At 45.8% G+C, this 16,169-nt stretch overlaps 1 protein-coding gene across 2 annotated transcripts in view; it reads right to left on the reverse strand.

The window, feature by feature from the left end:
* Positions 1-16,169, reverse strand: part of Arhgef3 (Rho guanine nucleotide exchange factor 3) — a 295,751-nt gene that overhangs the window by 172,508 nt on the left and 107,074 nt on the right. The window lies entirely within an intron of this gene.

Genomic DNA, 16,169 nt, shown 5'->3' on the forward strand with positions numbered 1-16,169 from the left:
CTCACGATAATGGTGCATTTGTGGAGGATGGTAACCATGAGATATGACACTGTGATATGACATTGTGACTACTGACCGTTGCTGCTTTAACATGAACCTTACTGGCTATTTCCTGTTTGTCTGATCCTCACAATTCTATCTAAAGAGGCCTTAATTTTATTGTGTTATTCTACTTTAAATTTTGTTGTTGTTGTTTAAAAACAAAAAAAAACCCCAAAAGTCAGAAAGGAAATATTGACATTCTCTTCATCACAGAAAATAATGACAGAGGTTGGTCAGGAGGAAACGTTTCGAACACCTGCAGTATACACACACACACAAACACAAACACATGCACACACAAATACATGTATACACATACACGCACATGAGTGCACACACACACAGTGCCTAGGTGGCAGAGGTCGATCAGGGGGAACCTTTAGAACACCTTCAGTACACACACATGTACACACACACACACACATGCACACACACACATGCACAGACACACACACACACACCTCTCCTTTCACCTCACCCCTCACCACCATCCAAGAGCCATCAAGAAAACTGCTTTTTGATGTTCATGAATCTGAAACACTGAACCAAAAACACTGAAAAAGAGAAGGCTTGTTGACAATGGAACCTTTCACCTGCCTCTTAGAAAGAAAATCCTCCTTTCAACGCCCCTACTTTACAGATGTTCAAGGTAAATCTTACATAAACTAGAGAGAAATTAAAAAACAAAACAAAACAAAAAGCAAACACATCAAGTTGTGGATGCACGGGTTCTTGTGGTGTGATACTTTTCTTCACCTTGGGTGTTGCTTCGTCTGTTTCTACGTGGGAAACGTACCATAAGGCCCTTTCGGTACTGCTGACACTCTACTCCACTTCTTGGTATCACAGGCACAAGGGCTGCTCTTCCTGGGTTGCTATTCCACGCAGTTGACAGTAACTCCTGGTGAGAAGTTCCAGGCAGTTTCCTCCAAAGGTATCATAAACAATATATTTTCTGGGGCTACGAGAATTTCATTTGCATAAAATAGAATGATCAAATTTCAATAAAATCCTATCTTTACTAAAAGGGAGCGAATGGACTGGTGAGATGGCTTACTGGGCAAACAAAGTCTGATAACCCAAGTTAGATCCCCAGAACCCATTTTAAAAAGCCAGATGTGGTGATACACATCTGTAGTCCCAGCACTCCCACTGAGAGGTGGGAACAGAACTGCCCAGGAACCAGTCTGGAGTACACAGAGCAGCAGAGACAGTTAAAAAACGGTTCCACCTCAACAAAGTGGAAGACAAGAACAGACTTTCACATCCACTGTGCACGCGCGCGCACACACACACACACACACACACACACACTGATACATAATAAATAAGCAAAAAAGGTAGCCAATACTAGGTGTGTGCCACCTGCCTGCTTCCCGGAACTCTAAGAAGGAGATAGGAGGTCTTAGGTCTAAGGAAGGGGCTGCTCTCCAGAATGAGTCTCTGATGGGATGGGAGAGCAGGAAGTCGGAAAGGAGGGGACAGAAGGAAGGTGACAAGAAAAGAAATTTGGCAAATGATGGTGATTTTTCTTCCCATATGAAATGCATCATGTTCCTTAATCTCTCTATTATTTGTGTATGAGATGCCAAACCTACCACAAAAGCTAAGGTGTTCTAAGACAGTCTCAAAACTGTGACGATTATGTCCTACTGGTACCTGAAGTTCTCATAATTCTGCACACTGAATCATAAAGGGCGAAGTCATCTCGGTAGAACAGGGATGCCGACGGTGGTCAAAATTGAAAACCATTACCCACTGATTTGGCTAAACTCCCAACACCAGAAAAGTATCGCACAGAGCTTAGGCTTCTGAGGTTGTTGCCAAATTCAGGGGAAATGAGGGAAAACCAAGTTTTTCTGCTATGGTTGGAGGGAGGAGTCAGGTCTCTGTGGCGTCATATTGGCAGAGAGTCATCACGACACAGCAAGTCCGTGAGAACTAAGAACGTCAGAGCATGTCAAGCCTGGGCGCTTAGTTGGAGTCAGATCCCCACATTGAATGTCTCTGTTTTTACTCCATCAACAGAATCTGGGCGGCTGCTTTGCGCGCTTTATTACTGGTTCTGAGTGGGGGGTAGGTCTCCAGATGCCGCCCCAAGTCAGGACCAACCAGACACAGCTGATTTAACTTAAGAGATTCAACTCAACGCTCCAGATTACAAGATTGCAAAAATCTTGAAAAGAATTTGGGAGCAGACCTGGCTGCCCAAGGTCAAGAATAACAAACAAAACAAAACAAAACAAAACAAAAAAATCCTCATCTACCATTTCAAATTATTTTAAAAATAAATGGTGCTTTGGAGTAGGGTCCTTACAGAATGCCATCTTATCTAATCTGCTAATCTTCTGGACTTCTCTTGTCAGTTTTACATTTTGTACGGTGTTTATTTTCTCTCTGAACAAATTGGAGCCTTTATAACCAAATTCCCCACGTTACTTGGCAATCGATACTGTTATGGCTTGAATCTGAAATATCCCTCATGGTTTCAGCATAGATCTATTTTGGGAGGTTGTGGAATCTAAACCAAGGAAATGGACCACTAGAGGTGGGTGGGTCTTCTGCTCCCTCGGCCAACACTCCTGCTCTGCTTTCTGGTCAGCCAGGATACCACCAGCCTGCACAGCATGCTCCCACGGCCATGACCCGAGCCTTCCTTCCTTACCACAGGGGACTGGAACCCTCTGAGACAGTAAGCCAAAACCAAAATCTTCCCTTCCTTACGTTGTCTCTTTCTGATGTGGTCACAGCAACACAAAGCTAATACAGCTGCCCAGTCAACTGCTCTGCTAAGAGAAGGCGAAGAAAGAAAAACTCCCTTCCAGCAAGGGTTGAGCCACAGGCACTTGGTGTGAGCAGCCTGAAGAATGGCCATAGAGCACATTCAAGACGCTGCAAACAAGCTTGTCTGACTTCAACTTACACAGACATGAGCCCCCGTCACACAGCCCTTCCCAGGGACTGCTGAGTCCTCTTGGTTAACTTGTTTGTCAAAAATGAAACCCTTGTGGGTTACTGACCTCTGCCCGATTCTTTGGAAGAGACAAGGCTTTACACAGATGAAGGGCTGATCACTATCAGCCAGAGAACTTCCTTACTTGGAAATGAGATTTACTATCTGTCGATTACACTGCCAAATCCAGGGACTAGCAGAAAGTCTGACCGCGGGGGTGGGGCAGCACTTTGAAGCTTACCTCGAACAACCAGGAAGATTTTAAGAAGTGATTTGCGTATGTCAGAAAAACAACTCTACGCTTTAATTTCCTGGGTGAAGATATGTAACGAAAGCAAAAAATCATTTTTTTTATTACCAAGTTTCTCCTTTGTTTTTCAGTGATACTGCAAACCGTTACGACATTTCTTTATATTTTTTTGTGTTCCTTGACCCAATCAGAGCAGTCAGTGCTCTCCTTCCGACAGGTGAGTTCTGGGTATGGAGCCCAGGCAATCACAATTGTGATCAAGTGGCTTTACCTGCTGAGCCATCATCTCATTAGCCCTTTGCTCTCAAGGCACCTCAAGCTGCACCTACCTGGCTGTGTTAGGCTTATGTGAGGGTGGTTACATTAGGATGGGCACGTACTGCTCGGATGAGTTAGTAAGGCGCGTTACTTCCTTTGTCCATGTAATGATGCCTTCATTCCTCACCACTGTGCATGGACAGCACAGGACGACAGGGCACTGACCGGAGTGTTTGTAAGGCAGAGCAAACGATATGGGGACGCTATCGAACACCACATTCTAGTTTTATATAGGTTTAACATTTTCTGTTTGTTTTCAAAGAGGAGAAATCTTGATTTTTCTTCCATTTATTTCTATTTGTTTAGAGTTTGTTCATTTGTGATGGGGTCTAATGAGACAGACCAGGATGGCTTTGAATTTGCAATCCTTAAGCCTCAGCCTCCTGAGTGCCTGTGTCTTTTTAATGTCTTCCTTAACATTACTGTGTCCCTCTAAAAAGTCCAAGAGTTCTAGAAAAATACCCTTAAGAAAAATACCGAGCTATTAAGCAGCACTCTGTCCCCACAACTCAGGCTACACAACAGTAGAGCACTTTCTTCTTCTTTTTTTTTTAAAAAAAAAATTTTAAATGTGTGTTTGGGTGTATCTGAAGAATAAAAATTGCTACTTTCACCCCCTTAAATCAAAATCAAAAAGGAAACACCAAACATTGAAAAGCAGCAAACCAATGAGATGCTGGGAAAAGGCTTACGCTCCCACCCAAGGGATAACAGAGGTCTGACTGGAAGTGCCGCACCTGCTCCTATCCAGGCCTCTCCCAGGACGCTGTACCTTTAAGAGAGACTTCCTGATGAGGCAGAGAGTTCTGAGTGCAGCTTCCTGGAGACCACATACATAAACAATAAACTCTGCTGAAGCACTGCAGATAGACAATACAGCCCATGCGTCTGTGACATGAACCAATTATGAGGGCTGACAATAGCCAGGCATTTCCAGCAGGAATGCAGATCTCTGATAAACACAGGGGAAACCTGTTACCCACACACCTGCACAAACACAGCTCCTGGCCTCGCATCCCAGAGAGAGATAGTTGTCTCCAAAATCAGGGCTGTTTTTTAAATTATCATTGTCCAGGAAGAAAGAAGTCAAAATTCTTCTCAAAGCATCACCACCCACTAAAAGCAACTAAAGAGGCCTCTTGATTCCAGGCTGACCAGCAAGGCCTGGGACATCTCTAACAACCAAGGGTGTGTGTACATGCGTGCGTGTGTGGATGCCCTATAGTTGAACTCCCTTCCTGGGCCTAGGGAGTCCCTAGCTCGCAAACCAGAGCCCAAATGTTACTAAAGAGAAAGCCCTGCCCACTCACTTCCCAGGCTTCCTTGCAGCCAGAGCAGCAGAGCTCTAGCTGAACTAGGTGCTCTCATCCTAGAGGCTGGGTAGCCAGGACCCTGCAGAGCTGGCTCTGTGTAGGCAATGGCGGCTACACATCAGTCAGAGGGGGCTGTGAGGACAGATAGGAAGCCATGCTCTATTGAAGGTGCTACAACAGTGGCATCTCCTCTACCCAGCAGCAGCTGAAAAGTATCCTTAGATACTTGAACACCTGTTAGAGGTGTTATTTGGGGTCCACCCTGATTCCCTGATTCTTGCAAGTCTCCCCGAGCTACCCTGAATTCACTTTCTACTTAACGGAACTACGCTTTATTGCTAAGGGGTTAATAGCGGAACACAGATCAGCGAGGCAGTCCAGACATCCAGTGCAGAGTAGTTCTGAGTTTCAGGACCAAGCGGCTTCTCCCGTGCTTACACGGTCTCTTGACCTCATGCCCTGCGTCCGTTGGGTCTAATTCCTCCGGGATCTTATCTCCTTCTACTTTCCTTCCCTGCTCTCAATCTGAGGTCACAGTTTCTGCTTCTCATCAAGCTCCTTCCTGTCTCCGAGTCTTTGCATCTGCTATTCCTCCCCAGAAAGTTCCACTCCAGCTCCTCACGGAGCAGCAAGGGCATCCTCACCCTGCAACACCAGCTCCTGGGAGGCCTTTCCAAAGGACTAGGCTTCACACCCCAGCTCTAATTCTCCCGTCAAGATACCTGTTGATTTCCTTTACAAAACTAACCACATTCGATGATGAATTCATTTCAATAACAATAGCAAACACCACAGCCCAGGGGGCTTTCTACAAGCCAGAAGGCAGAAGTTCCTTTAATTTGATGTCACTCTGTGCTAGTCCAAGTTCACAGACTCTCTTTAGGTTTGGAAAGGCTAAGGGAGGTGTCCCCTGAGCTTGGTTTGACGGAGATGAACAAAAACTTTAACCTGGATTTGTATCAGGGACTTTTCACCACAGGATTCCCTTAGGCAGTGAGCTGACAAACACCCGTGGAGGTGCAGGTGCTGGGACCTTGAACCTGGTACTCCAGCCTGAAGAAGCCAGGGACAATTTTCAGGCTCTCCCCAGGAGAAATGACTCCAATGGGATGCAGAGATGTGTGAGCATTGCTAAGCTGAGGAGAGGGATCCAAAGAAAAGAGAGAGCGAGGAACAGTGCCAGTGTAGCTCATTGAGGGAGCTAGTGAGTCAACCGGCCTGTAGAAGCAAAAAGACCACGGCTGAGAGCGTTGGAATCAGGGAAACAAACCAGCGTGCGGGGCTCAGAGTGGCTGCACCGTCAGAGAGAAACTCACTTTGTCAAGGACAATGGCATTAATATACAAGACTGATCTAACACTGGTAGGGTTGGTAGTCACTTCCTCTATATTAAAAAATCCACAGACATAATTGTATTAGCTAAAAGCCAGAAACCGTAATCACAATTTTTATAAAAAGGTCCCATTTCTATGTCTCCTGTCTCTCTTTACCCTGAAGAAGAAGCCAGACAAGGTCATTCCTTTAACAGCACACTAGCCCTCTTATGATGTGAAGGTACTCGGAGCTCTAGTATACGGAGAAAACCAGGAGCCACCTGCGTTTTTGATAATGACAGTTATCCCTGTCAGGACTCCTGCACTGGGCTAACAAGACCCACCTCGGGCTCAAGTCATCATTAAAAGCAAAAGCTGACTGCTGTTTTCCTAAGGGTGTGGTTTGGCCAAATGGGCATCTGGGATTGAGGGAAGAGACCCCACCATGACTCTCTCTGATGTTGTTTTCCTTCCCTGGGGGAGTGTAACAATGTCTGCTCCTTGGTATAAAGTCCCCATGGCAAACCAAAGTAGGATTCCACCAGAGTTTACCTGGGGAGCCAAGGAGGTGACTAGGCTCCCAGAGCAGGGGCAAGTCTCCTATAGTAGCACGGGTGGCCTGGAAGCAGCTGCATTGAAACACCTTTCCTCGGCATGGATGATGGCTTCCCCACAGTCACAGGGATGGAGTCCCCTTTGATCACTCTCCCATATATGCCAGCACTTCAGGGCCCAGGGACCCTTTCACCACCTTCTTCTAAGAAGGAATCTCAACAGTCAACATGACCAGTGGCACAGTCTGTCTAGTGAACTTAGCTACGGCAGCTTTGCCACAGTAAAAAATCATTAGGAGGCCGAGCATAGAGGTACACGCCTGTAATCCCAGCACTCAGAAGGCAGAGGCAGGCAGATCTCTGTGCGTTTGAAGCCAGCCTGGTCTACGAAGCAAATTCTGGGATAGCCCGAGCTACACAGAGAAATCCTATCTCAGAAAGAAACCAAACAGCCAACCAACCAAACAAACAAACAAACAAACAAACAAAATATAGTCATTGTGAGTACTGACAATGGCTAGGCTACTTTTAATAGGAATATAAATCTGTACATGCTGCTGATGTTAGTGTATGTGCATACACATACATATATGTGCACACACATACACATATATACACCATAAGTAGCAAGATGTTTGTTATTAAATATAATAGGCAGCATTCTAAAATGTAATCAACATGGTTTTATTGCCATCTGTTTTAATCTAATATAAGAATTTGGTGGGGTTGGGGCTGGTTCTCTGTGCTTGCCCAGCATGCACTAGGTCCTAGGTTCCGTCCTTGGTACCACATAAACTGGGCGTGACGGCACACATCTGTAATTCTACCATGTAGGAAGTACAGGCTGGAGGACCAGAAGCTAAAATTCAACCCCAGCTACCCAGTGAGTTTGAAGCAAGCATTTTACATGAGCACCTGTCTCAAAAAGAAGGGTGTGGGACTGAGGAGGGAACCCCAAGAACAGGTATCTGGGGAGTGCTGGTGTAGATAGTTCCTACTAATGGCAGGTACAATGTTGGGGTTACATAACACAGACCCTAATATCTGGGCTGCCCCACATGAGCAACAGGCTTGTGAGAGTCACCCACTATGTAAGACCTGGATTTCCTGGTCTCCATAAAGGGGAAGCAACAGCAATTTCTCACACTGCACCAAACTCTGGTGTGGTCTGATGCATTTTCACAGAAGCCTTCTCAACAGCCCCTTGAGTCAGATTTTACAAATGAGACAATCCGAACCTCAAAGATATTAAATAACCACCATAGGGCACTCAGTCAGTCTGACACACAGGAAACCTGACCTCGAGCATGTAAGCCAAGCCATAGCACAATGAGAAGGACCCACCAGGCCCCTCTGCCATGACAGAGTCCACCAGTGGATGCTAAGGAGCTGTTTTCTCACCTCAGACCCCTACTACGCTTCCGACTCCTGGAAGCCATGAACAGAAATGCCTCCTTGTTCAAAAGGTCTTCCACACAGCAGGCATGACATGGGATGCTTGCTGCATCACGGCTGTCCATCACCATAGCAACTCTGAGGCAGGGACTGGAGGACACTGGGGTTCCTTGTTAGTAGCCACAGAGCCTGTTAGTGGAGGCATCTGCATAGGTTCTGCTTCCACTCAGGCGTGGACACGGAATCTGAAACGTCTTCTCAAGTCCTCTAAGTACCATGCTCCCTCTCAATTCTTCCCACTTTGAAAGCCTAAAATGGCTGCCTCTATACCAGGATAATGACAGGGACAGAGGAGGACAGGAAGCAAGATCATGCACAGAATATAATTACTGCAGCTAGTGACTGGCATCCTGCATCTGCAACGTGTTCGAGGCTCCATGTGAGCTCTGCTTACCTTCTGCCTGATCTCAAAAAAAAAAAAAAAAAAAAAAAAGACAGAAACTAAGTGGACATGTGACGAATGGTAGCATCGTGGGTTTGGAAAAATGACCTCTGCCCTGAGTGATATGGAAACCCAGAGAGGCCACATTTGTCTGTGGCCTGATAAGAAAGAGGCAGAATATGGATAGGTGGGGCACTCCATCAAAGCAACCCAGGCAGGAAATGCATTAGACCACATGTGGGCCCCGTGAGAGGGTGTCGTGGGCTTCCTCCCTCCTTTCCCACAAACCACTGTCTTGCCCAGAGTCCCACATCCAAGCAAGGTAGCCTTGCCGGCCAGCACAGCACAGGCTAACCCCTCAACGTCAGCAAACGGCTATTCTGCACATACTAGAAACAGTATGACCCCTCAGCTGGAGAGTGTGAACCTCTGTGAAATGTGGACACTGATCCAGGCAGAGCAGGGCCCAAGACTCCGCAGCTCTAACCAGCCTATGGAAAGCATTTTGAGAGCCAACTAAGGAGGTCTGCAGTGGCTTAAGATCATCTCCTCCTCCCACCCCAAACTCATATTTCCTTGTTCCTACAATCAGGACAGTGACTGGAGATTTCTAAAAGAAAAAACAACAACAAACAAACAAACAAAAACCAAAACAAAAAACAAAAAAAATCTGAGTTAGAGTATGTGTGTCCTTACATCTCATGATTCTGGATGCCTCAGGACTTCTGAATGCTCTCCTTTAGCTAATAGAATAGGTGGCAGTTCCCGGAGAGAAACCTTGTTTAGATGATACAACATTTGCCTATCTAGCACGCATAAAGCCCTAGGTTCGATTCCCAGTACCACATAAACCTGAGCATGGCAGTGCACACTTATGATCCCAGTGGATAGAAGGTGGAAGGGTCAGAAGTTCAAGGTCATCCTGTCTTCATCCACCAGCACTTTTGCTCAAAGCTGTTCCTCAGTCACCTTGGACGGCCAGCCCAATGCAGGCATGACTTTAATCCCAGTGCTGGGACATCTGCTCACTGAGCTCCCTGTAGTGACAGGGTCTTCTTGGGGACTTGAGCGCCTCCTCAACCATCACAGGTTATAACTTCCTCACATGACAGGCACTTTAATAAAACCATGACAGCAAGCCCACACCAATTTTTGATGGCTGAAGCCAGTTGCCAGTCCTATCACACAAACAGTGGGAAAAGAATGGCTTGCGGTGGCTCTTCACCATGCCACCGTCACCCGTCAGGTCGTAAGACATGAACTAGCAACTGTAAGCAAGAGCAGCCAAGTGAGTCTCTGAATAACCACAGCTCACAGGCAGACAAAAATGCTCTTCATCCTCTAAGCCAGAGAGTAGAGATCAGGTCCTAGAAGTCACCCCAGCGTCAAGGTTGAGGAACAGAGCGCAGCTTAGAGGAAATCTCAGCAACTGAGCTATTTCTTCTGACAAATACGGGCACAGATCCCGGGAGAGGCTATTTATGAAAATTGCTCAAACAAAATTAACTGAGATTCTTCGAATCCCTTCTTCCTGCTTCCTACTAAGGATTTCTTTGGCTCCTTTGCCCTTTCTTAGCACCTGCCCTTTGAGATCAGTAGCAAAAATACTTCTTACTAGGTTTTAGAAGTCCTGAGCTGGGAAAGTGGGCTGCAGAGTATGGTGTACGCATTGATTTCTCTCGGCTCTTGACAGGGACTATGATGTGACAGGCTGTCTCAAAGGTGCCTGCCTTAGTGGACCTGGGCCTGTGAACTGAAGGGAACCTTCCGGCTCATGCTGCTTCCCGTCAGGCATGTAACACAGCAACAGAATGATATCGGAACACTAACTTTGTGACCCCTGCTAAGTTCTCCTGAAACGCATCCTAAAGGCCTATGTGTTGAAGGTTTGGTCCATGAGCTGGGGCTGTTGGCAGAACGTATGTGAGCTGCATCTAGAGACAGCAAGTTAGGTACTTGGGACAATATTGTAACCCTGTCCCCTTCCTACTTCCCTCTTTCCTTCCTGGTCACCATGAGGAGAGCTGCATCCTCACAACATGCTCCTGTCGTGATACCCTGTGTTGCTGCAGGCCTGGAGCTCCAGGGGCAAGCAGCCAGGCCCAAATAATGAGTCAGTATAAGCCTCAACCTCCTTTTTCTTAAGTTGTTTACCTCAGATATTTATCATGATGACAAAAAACTATCTCAGTTCACAAATTTCTAATATAAGTTTTCAATCTGTTGCCCTTCACATTTCAAGTGATCACTTACAACAGGTTAATTCTGTAAGTGAAGAAAGACGACTAAGTTTTTTTTTTTTTTTTCTGGAGCTGGTTAGTGTCTTTGTCAACAAGTATATAGACCTGAGTTAGATCCCCAGTGCATAAACTTTAAAAAGCCAGGTGCAGTGGTGTGTGCTTATATAATCCTGGTGCTGGGATGCCCACGAAGACAGGTTCCCGGACCTTCGTAGCCAACTAGCCTAGCCAGATATGTCAACTGCATATCAGTGAGAGACCCTGTCTCAAAAGCAAGGTGGTGGCAGACCTTTAAGTCAGGAGTGGTGGCAAACACCTTTAATCTCAAGGCTTGAGGCAGAAGCAGGAGGATCCTTGTGAGCTTGAAGCCAGCCTGATCTACAAAGCAAGTTCTAGGTCAGCATTAGTTACACAATAAGAACCTATCACCTCCCAACAAAAAGAAAAAAAGCAACACGATTAATATTGGACCCCAACATCCACATATGTATATACATCCCATACAAATACAAACACACACACACACACAAACTCTCTCACACACACTCACACACACACTCACACACTCTCACACACACTCTCACACACACATTCACATACATACTCACACATACACTCACACACACATTCTCATGCACATTTTTGTTGTTCCAATTCTTAAACTGATCTACTGAGGCCAATAGTTTCGAGAGTTACCTCAACACCTCAAAACGAGTTGATAATTTTTCCCACATCAAAATCACAAGAAATACTAGAATTTGGTCAGTGACATAGCAGAGAAAGAAATAAAATAAATCCCAAACTAAGACAACCCCAAACTTCACAAGGTGCATTAAGACTTAATTACCACAAATCAACTTCTATCCGGAGGCACACACAGGAAACATTTCAGAATGCATCAATCCTGTGTTTAAAATTTGGTCAATAGCGTCTAACACAAGAAGTAATCTATGCCCATCATATTCCCACACGTATTAGATGTTACTTTTTCTTTTGTCTTAATGGTAGACCACACACACACCCCACACTCACGGCAAATCGTCTGGACTTTGTCTCCCATGATCCAGGATCTGAGTCTATTGCTTAAAAGTGGAAAAATACTGGGGGAAGGGAAAGGTGTTCCACACTAGAAGCCTAGAAACGGTGTTAGGATGTCTTTCCCACACTCCCTTCCCAGGTAATGCTCCCCTCGGCTGTGCTGCCCATAGCAATGCTGCCTGGCTGTGAGGGCCTAGGCTGAGAAACCAGGCAAGAACAGGCCGACTTGTCCAACACTTAATCACAGACCCGTGGGGAACTGACATAAATTATTTAATCTAATCCCCACAAGAACCTGAAACATTTTGGCTAGAGAGCTTGAGTCTCTGTGAAGTTGATCACCTGCCCAGACTGGCAAATGGCAAACCCACTTGGACTTGATTCTCTGGCTACAGATGAATGGGTCAAGAGAGCAGCCCTTCTGACCACAAGCCAGCTGGTGAAGGCCAGAGAGATGAGCTGACCAATCAGAACTTCCTTAGGGATGTTCGGATAGGACAACTGAAACAGTTCTCCGTGAGCTATGGGTCAATCAAGGCAGAGTTGGCACCGCCATGTGCCCAGAGTTGGCACCGCCAAGTACCCAGCGGAGCCACACACAAGGATAAAAGACTGAGGACAAGAACCCAGGTCCCCACAACTGAGTATTCTTTTATTAAATAAACCATTACTTTCTTGGGGCAATAGAGTACCTGTTCTTTGCCTAGAGCTCCATTTAAAATGGCAGAAAGAAATCTGCGGTGCTAGCCACCCCCAGCAGAGCCTTGGCTGCTGGGAGCATCTGGCTGCAGAGCACAGTAGCTCAGATTAACAAGCAGCATAACTGCCTGTGAGTGGGAGGTCAGTAGCAACCCCAGGGGGTCAAGCCTGTAGTAAACCATGTCCTAAACTACCAGTTCACAAGAAATATAAAGGACTGAAAAACAGGCTAAATGACATCCTAGGGTAGATGTGCAGTGTCACAATTCATAATAAAAACGCTACCAGCACAACACACATTGTAAAAATGATAATCATGTTAATCCCCTAGGAAGGAACCGCGTGAATCCTTTCAGTAACCACATTCAATACTCCCTCCCCTGCTGCTGGAGCAAGCATGCTATATGCATCTTCAGCTTAGCGCCAGAGAAAGCTGCTGTTTGGTTTTAGGGTGCACACTGCACAGAGGCCATGGCGTGGTCTAGTCCAGGAGAACTATCAGAGGTAACAACAGTTACATGTCGCTGAACACCTGCACTGAGTCATACGGTCTTCTCCCACGCCCTCTTCAGTAAGGTTTAGGTGAACCTGCATAAATTAAAATGCATAGCTGATACATCATTGTACTTCTCTTAATTCAGATCAGAGCTATGCTTCTAAAAAAAAAAAAAAAAAAAAAAAAAAAAAAAAAAAAAAAAAAAAAAAACCTCCTCTGTCCATAAAAAAAAAAAAAAATCAGCCTCGTTTCCCCTTTTCCCCTTTTATTCCTAAATGGGATGTTAGATCCAATCAACCCTGGGGACACAGAAGCACATTAGCAGTATCCTGACGCACAGAATGTTCCTCCTATGCTGAACGTGGGTTAGCCAAGCAGCCGGGGACTCGTGGTACACACTGCTGCTCCAGCGTCAGAGCCAGCTAGTTCTACTACCAGCGCCATCTGCGAGTGGGCAGGAAGGATCACGCACAAAAATCGCAGGCCCAGGACTTGCAGATCTCCAGAGCTGGTGAAGGACAATGAGCCCAGCTGAACCCAAAACTCAAGCAAGAGAGGAATTCCATTACCGCACGCACACAGAATCATTCATTAAAAATGAACTCCTGTGTAATCACACTGCAGAAAGATTTGGTTTTGGAGTGTATACATTTCACTTATGGAAAATGTCACTTAGACATGTTCAATAATGGAAAGTATTTTACATTATGCCAAGAGCATGTAAACAGCTAGTAAGTAAAATAAATGTGCTAAACACAAATGAAAGAACAAAAGATACTTAATACCCATGAGACACAAGTTGCCAGAGTACATGTATACACACGTATACATGTATATAGAGTACCATGTATACACACGATATACAGAGGCACAAAATTCAAATAATAATCCGCAGGAGACCCACATGTGGCTGCACACTAGTGCCTGCCCACGCTGGCTCCACGTGTCTTCTATCCAGGAAACAAGTCAAACAAAAATTACGCAGCAATTTTTTCAGCTAACTGGCAAGAAGCGACTACTGATCAAACAGAACTGTCCCCAGATCTGTCTGTCTATCTGTCTGTCTGCCCCTCTCCCTCCAGGGTGGGGCACACTAGGAGTTGAGACACAGTTTCTCATTACAGACCAGGTTGGCCGCTGTGGCCACCCTCTTGTCTCAGCTCCCTGAGTGCCGTAAGCCACTTCAGAACACAACCTTCGGGCCTGTTATTCTTTAACTCGAGACCACGATGTTTGATACATATTCTTGCTGAGTAAGATATTCTTGCTCCCGGCAAACTGCCAAGAGTGAAAGAAACCAAACCAGTTACTAAATGAACAACCTCTATTCCAAAAAGGGAAGTTCAGAGTTGGGGCTACCTGAAGTCAGCCCAGAGATGACGACAATTGCCCACTTTTTACTGTACGAGAAGAAATGAGGGATAACTTAGTGAACAAAAACTGTTGGCATCTGCCCAGTGCCTCCTGAGCCTTCTAGAAACTAATCTACCCCTATGTTGTTATGCTTACAGTAAAAGCAACAATGGGGGAACAAAGTGACCCTATCCCCTGGCCACTTATGATTGGTTTGGGAGTATCCACCTGACAAATCTAGACCAATGAGACTAGTAACTGTGTGTGTGTGTGTGTGTGTGTGTGCGTGTGTGCGTTTCTGTGTGCATGTGTGTGCGTGTGTCTCTCTGTGTGTGTGCCTCTGTTGTGTGTGCATGCATTTGTGTGGATGTGCGTGTGCGTTTCTGTGCGCTGTGTCTCTGTGTGTGTGTGTGCGTGAGTGTCTCTGTTGTGTAGTGTATTGTGTGCGTGTGTGTGCATTTTTCTGTGTGTGTGCATGTGTCTATCTCTGTTGTGTGCGTGTGTGCATGTGCACGCACATGTGTGTGTGTGTATGTCTGTGTGTGCGTGTGTGTGTCTCTGTTGTGTGTTCATGCGTGTGTGTATGTCTGTGTATATATGCATGCGTGCGTGTCTATGTGTGTTGGGGGGGTGTCTCTGAACATGGCTGCATTTCCACAGTTTGAGGGAATTGAAATTAGGTCTTTAGAGCTACTGCACCCATGGCAGAGAGGAGGCAGGTTCCAGAGAAGACTCAGTTCCCTCCCCATTCTTTAAAAACTTCCCATAACTCTGTATGTTTAAAAAGATCTGTCTGCTGGGGCTGGAGAGATGGCTCAGCAGTTAAGAGCACTGACTGCTCTTCCAGAGTTCTTTTCCCAGCAACCACATGGTGAGTCTGGGTCATAACCACCTATAATGGGATCTGATGCCGTCTTCTGGTATGCAGGTATACACGCATATATTCATTTTAAAAAATAAATAAATTTAAAAAACAGTGTCTTCTGGGAATAGCCAGGTATGGTAGCACGCACTTGTGATCTCTGCACTGAGGGCGGAAGGGGACGGACAGACAGAGCTTTGGTTAGTCAGCCAGCCTGGGCAAATCTGCATGATCTCAGACAGAGAGAGACCCTGCAACAAAAACAAAGGCAGACAAACCTGAGGAATGACCCTTAGGTAGTATTTTGGCCTAAGTACACATGCACACTGTTTGCTTAAATTTTTTTTAAATTTATTTTTGAAGGCTTTTTTCTGTGTTATTATTTCAGGGGAAGCATTTCAGCACACATGTGAAGGTCGGAGGGAACTGTGAAGCTGGCTGTCTTCTCCCACCTTCCTGTGGGCTCCAGGTACCAAAGTCAAATCATTAGGTTTTTACCACACTGCCTCTTTTCACTCGGTTCCCAATTTACATTTTGTCGCTTTCAGCTACGATTTCCTAATTAGCCCAAAGTTCAAGCATCCTTTAACCGGCAGAATTAGGGAACCAGCAGGAGATTAATTGAAGCTAATTAATTAACTACATAAGGCAAACAAAGGCAGCTACAAATTCAGTCTCAATTGTGCACTGAAGAAGTGACACCCAAGTCCACGCTAACCCCACTGGTCTGGAACACGGCCAAAACAAACAAACGACAAAGGCTCGAATCTAAAGATGAGCTGCGGTATGCCTGCCACAGCTCTGGTGTCAGCAAGGGAAGATGACAAGGGCTGACCCTCCCAGGTATCAGCTGTACTCAGGGTGGCTGCTCTGCTGCCTGAAGAAAATGAGAGAAGCAGGA

This window comes from Myodes glareolus, chromosome 5, assembly GCF_982192425.1.
Source record: "Myodes glareolus chromosome 5, mMyoGla1.1, whole genome shotgun sequence".
NCBI classification, from domain to species: Eukaryota; Metazoa; Chordata; class Mammalia; order Rodentia; family Cricetidae; genus Myodes; species Myodes glareolus.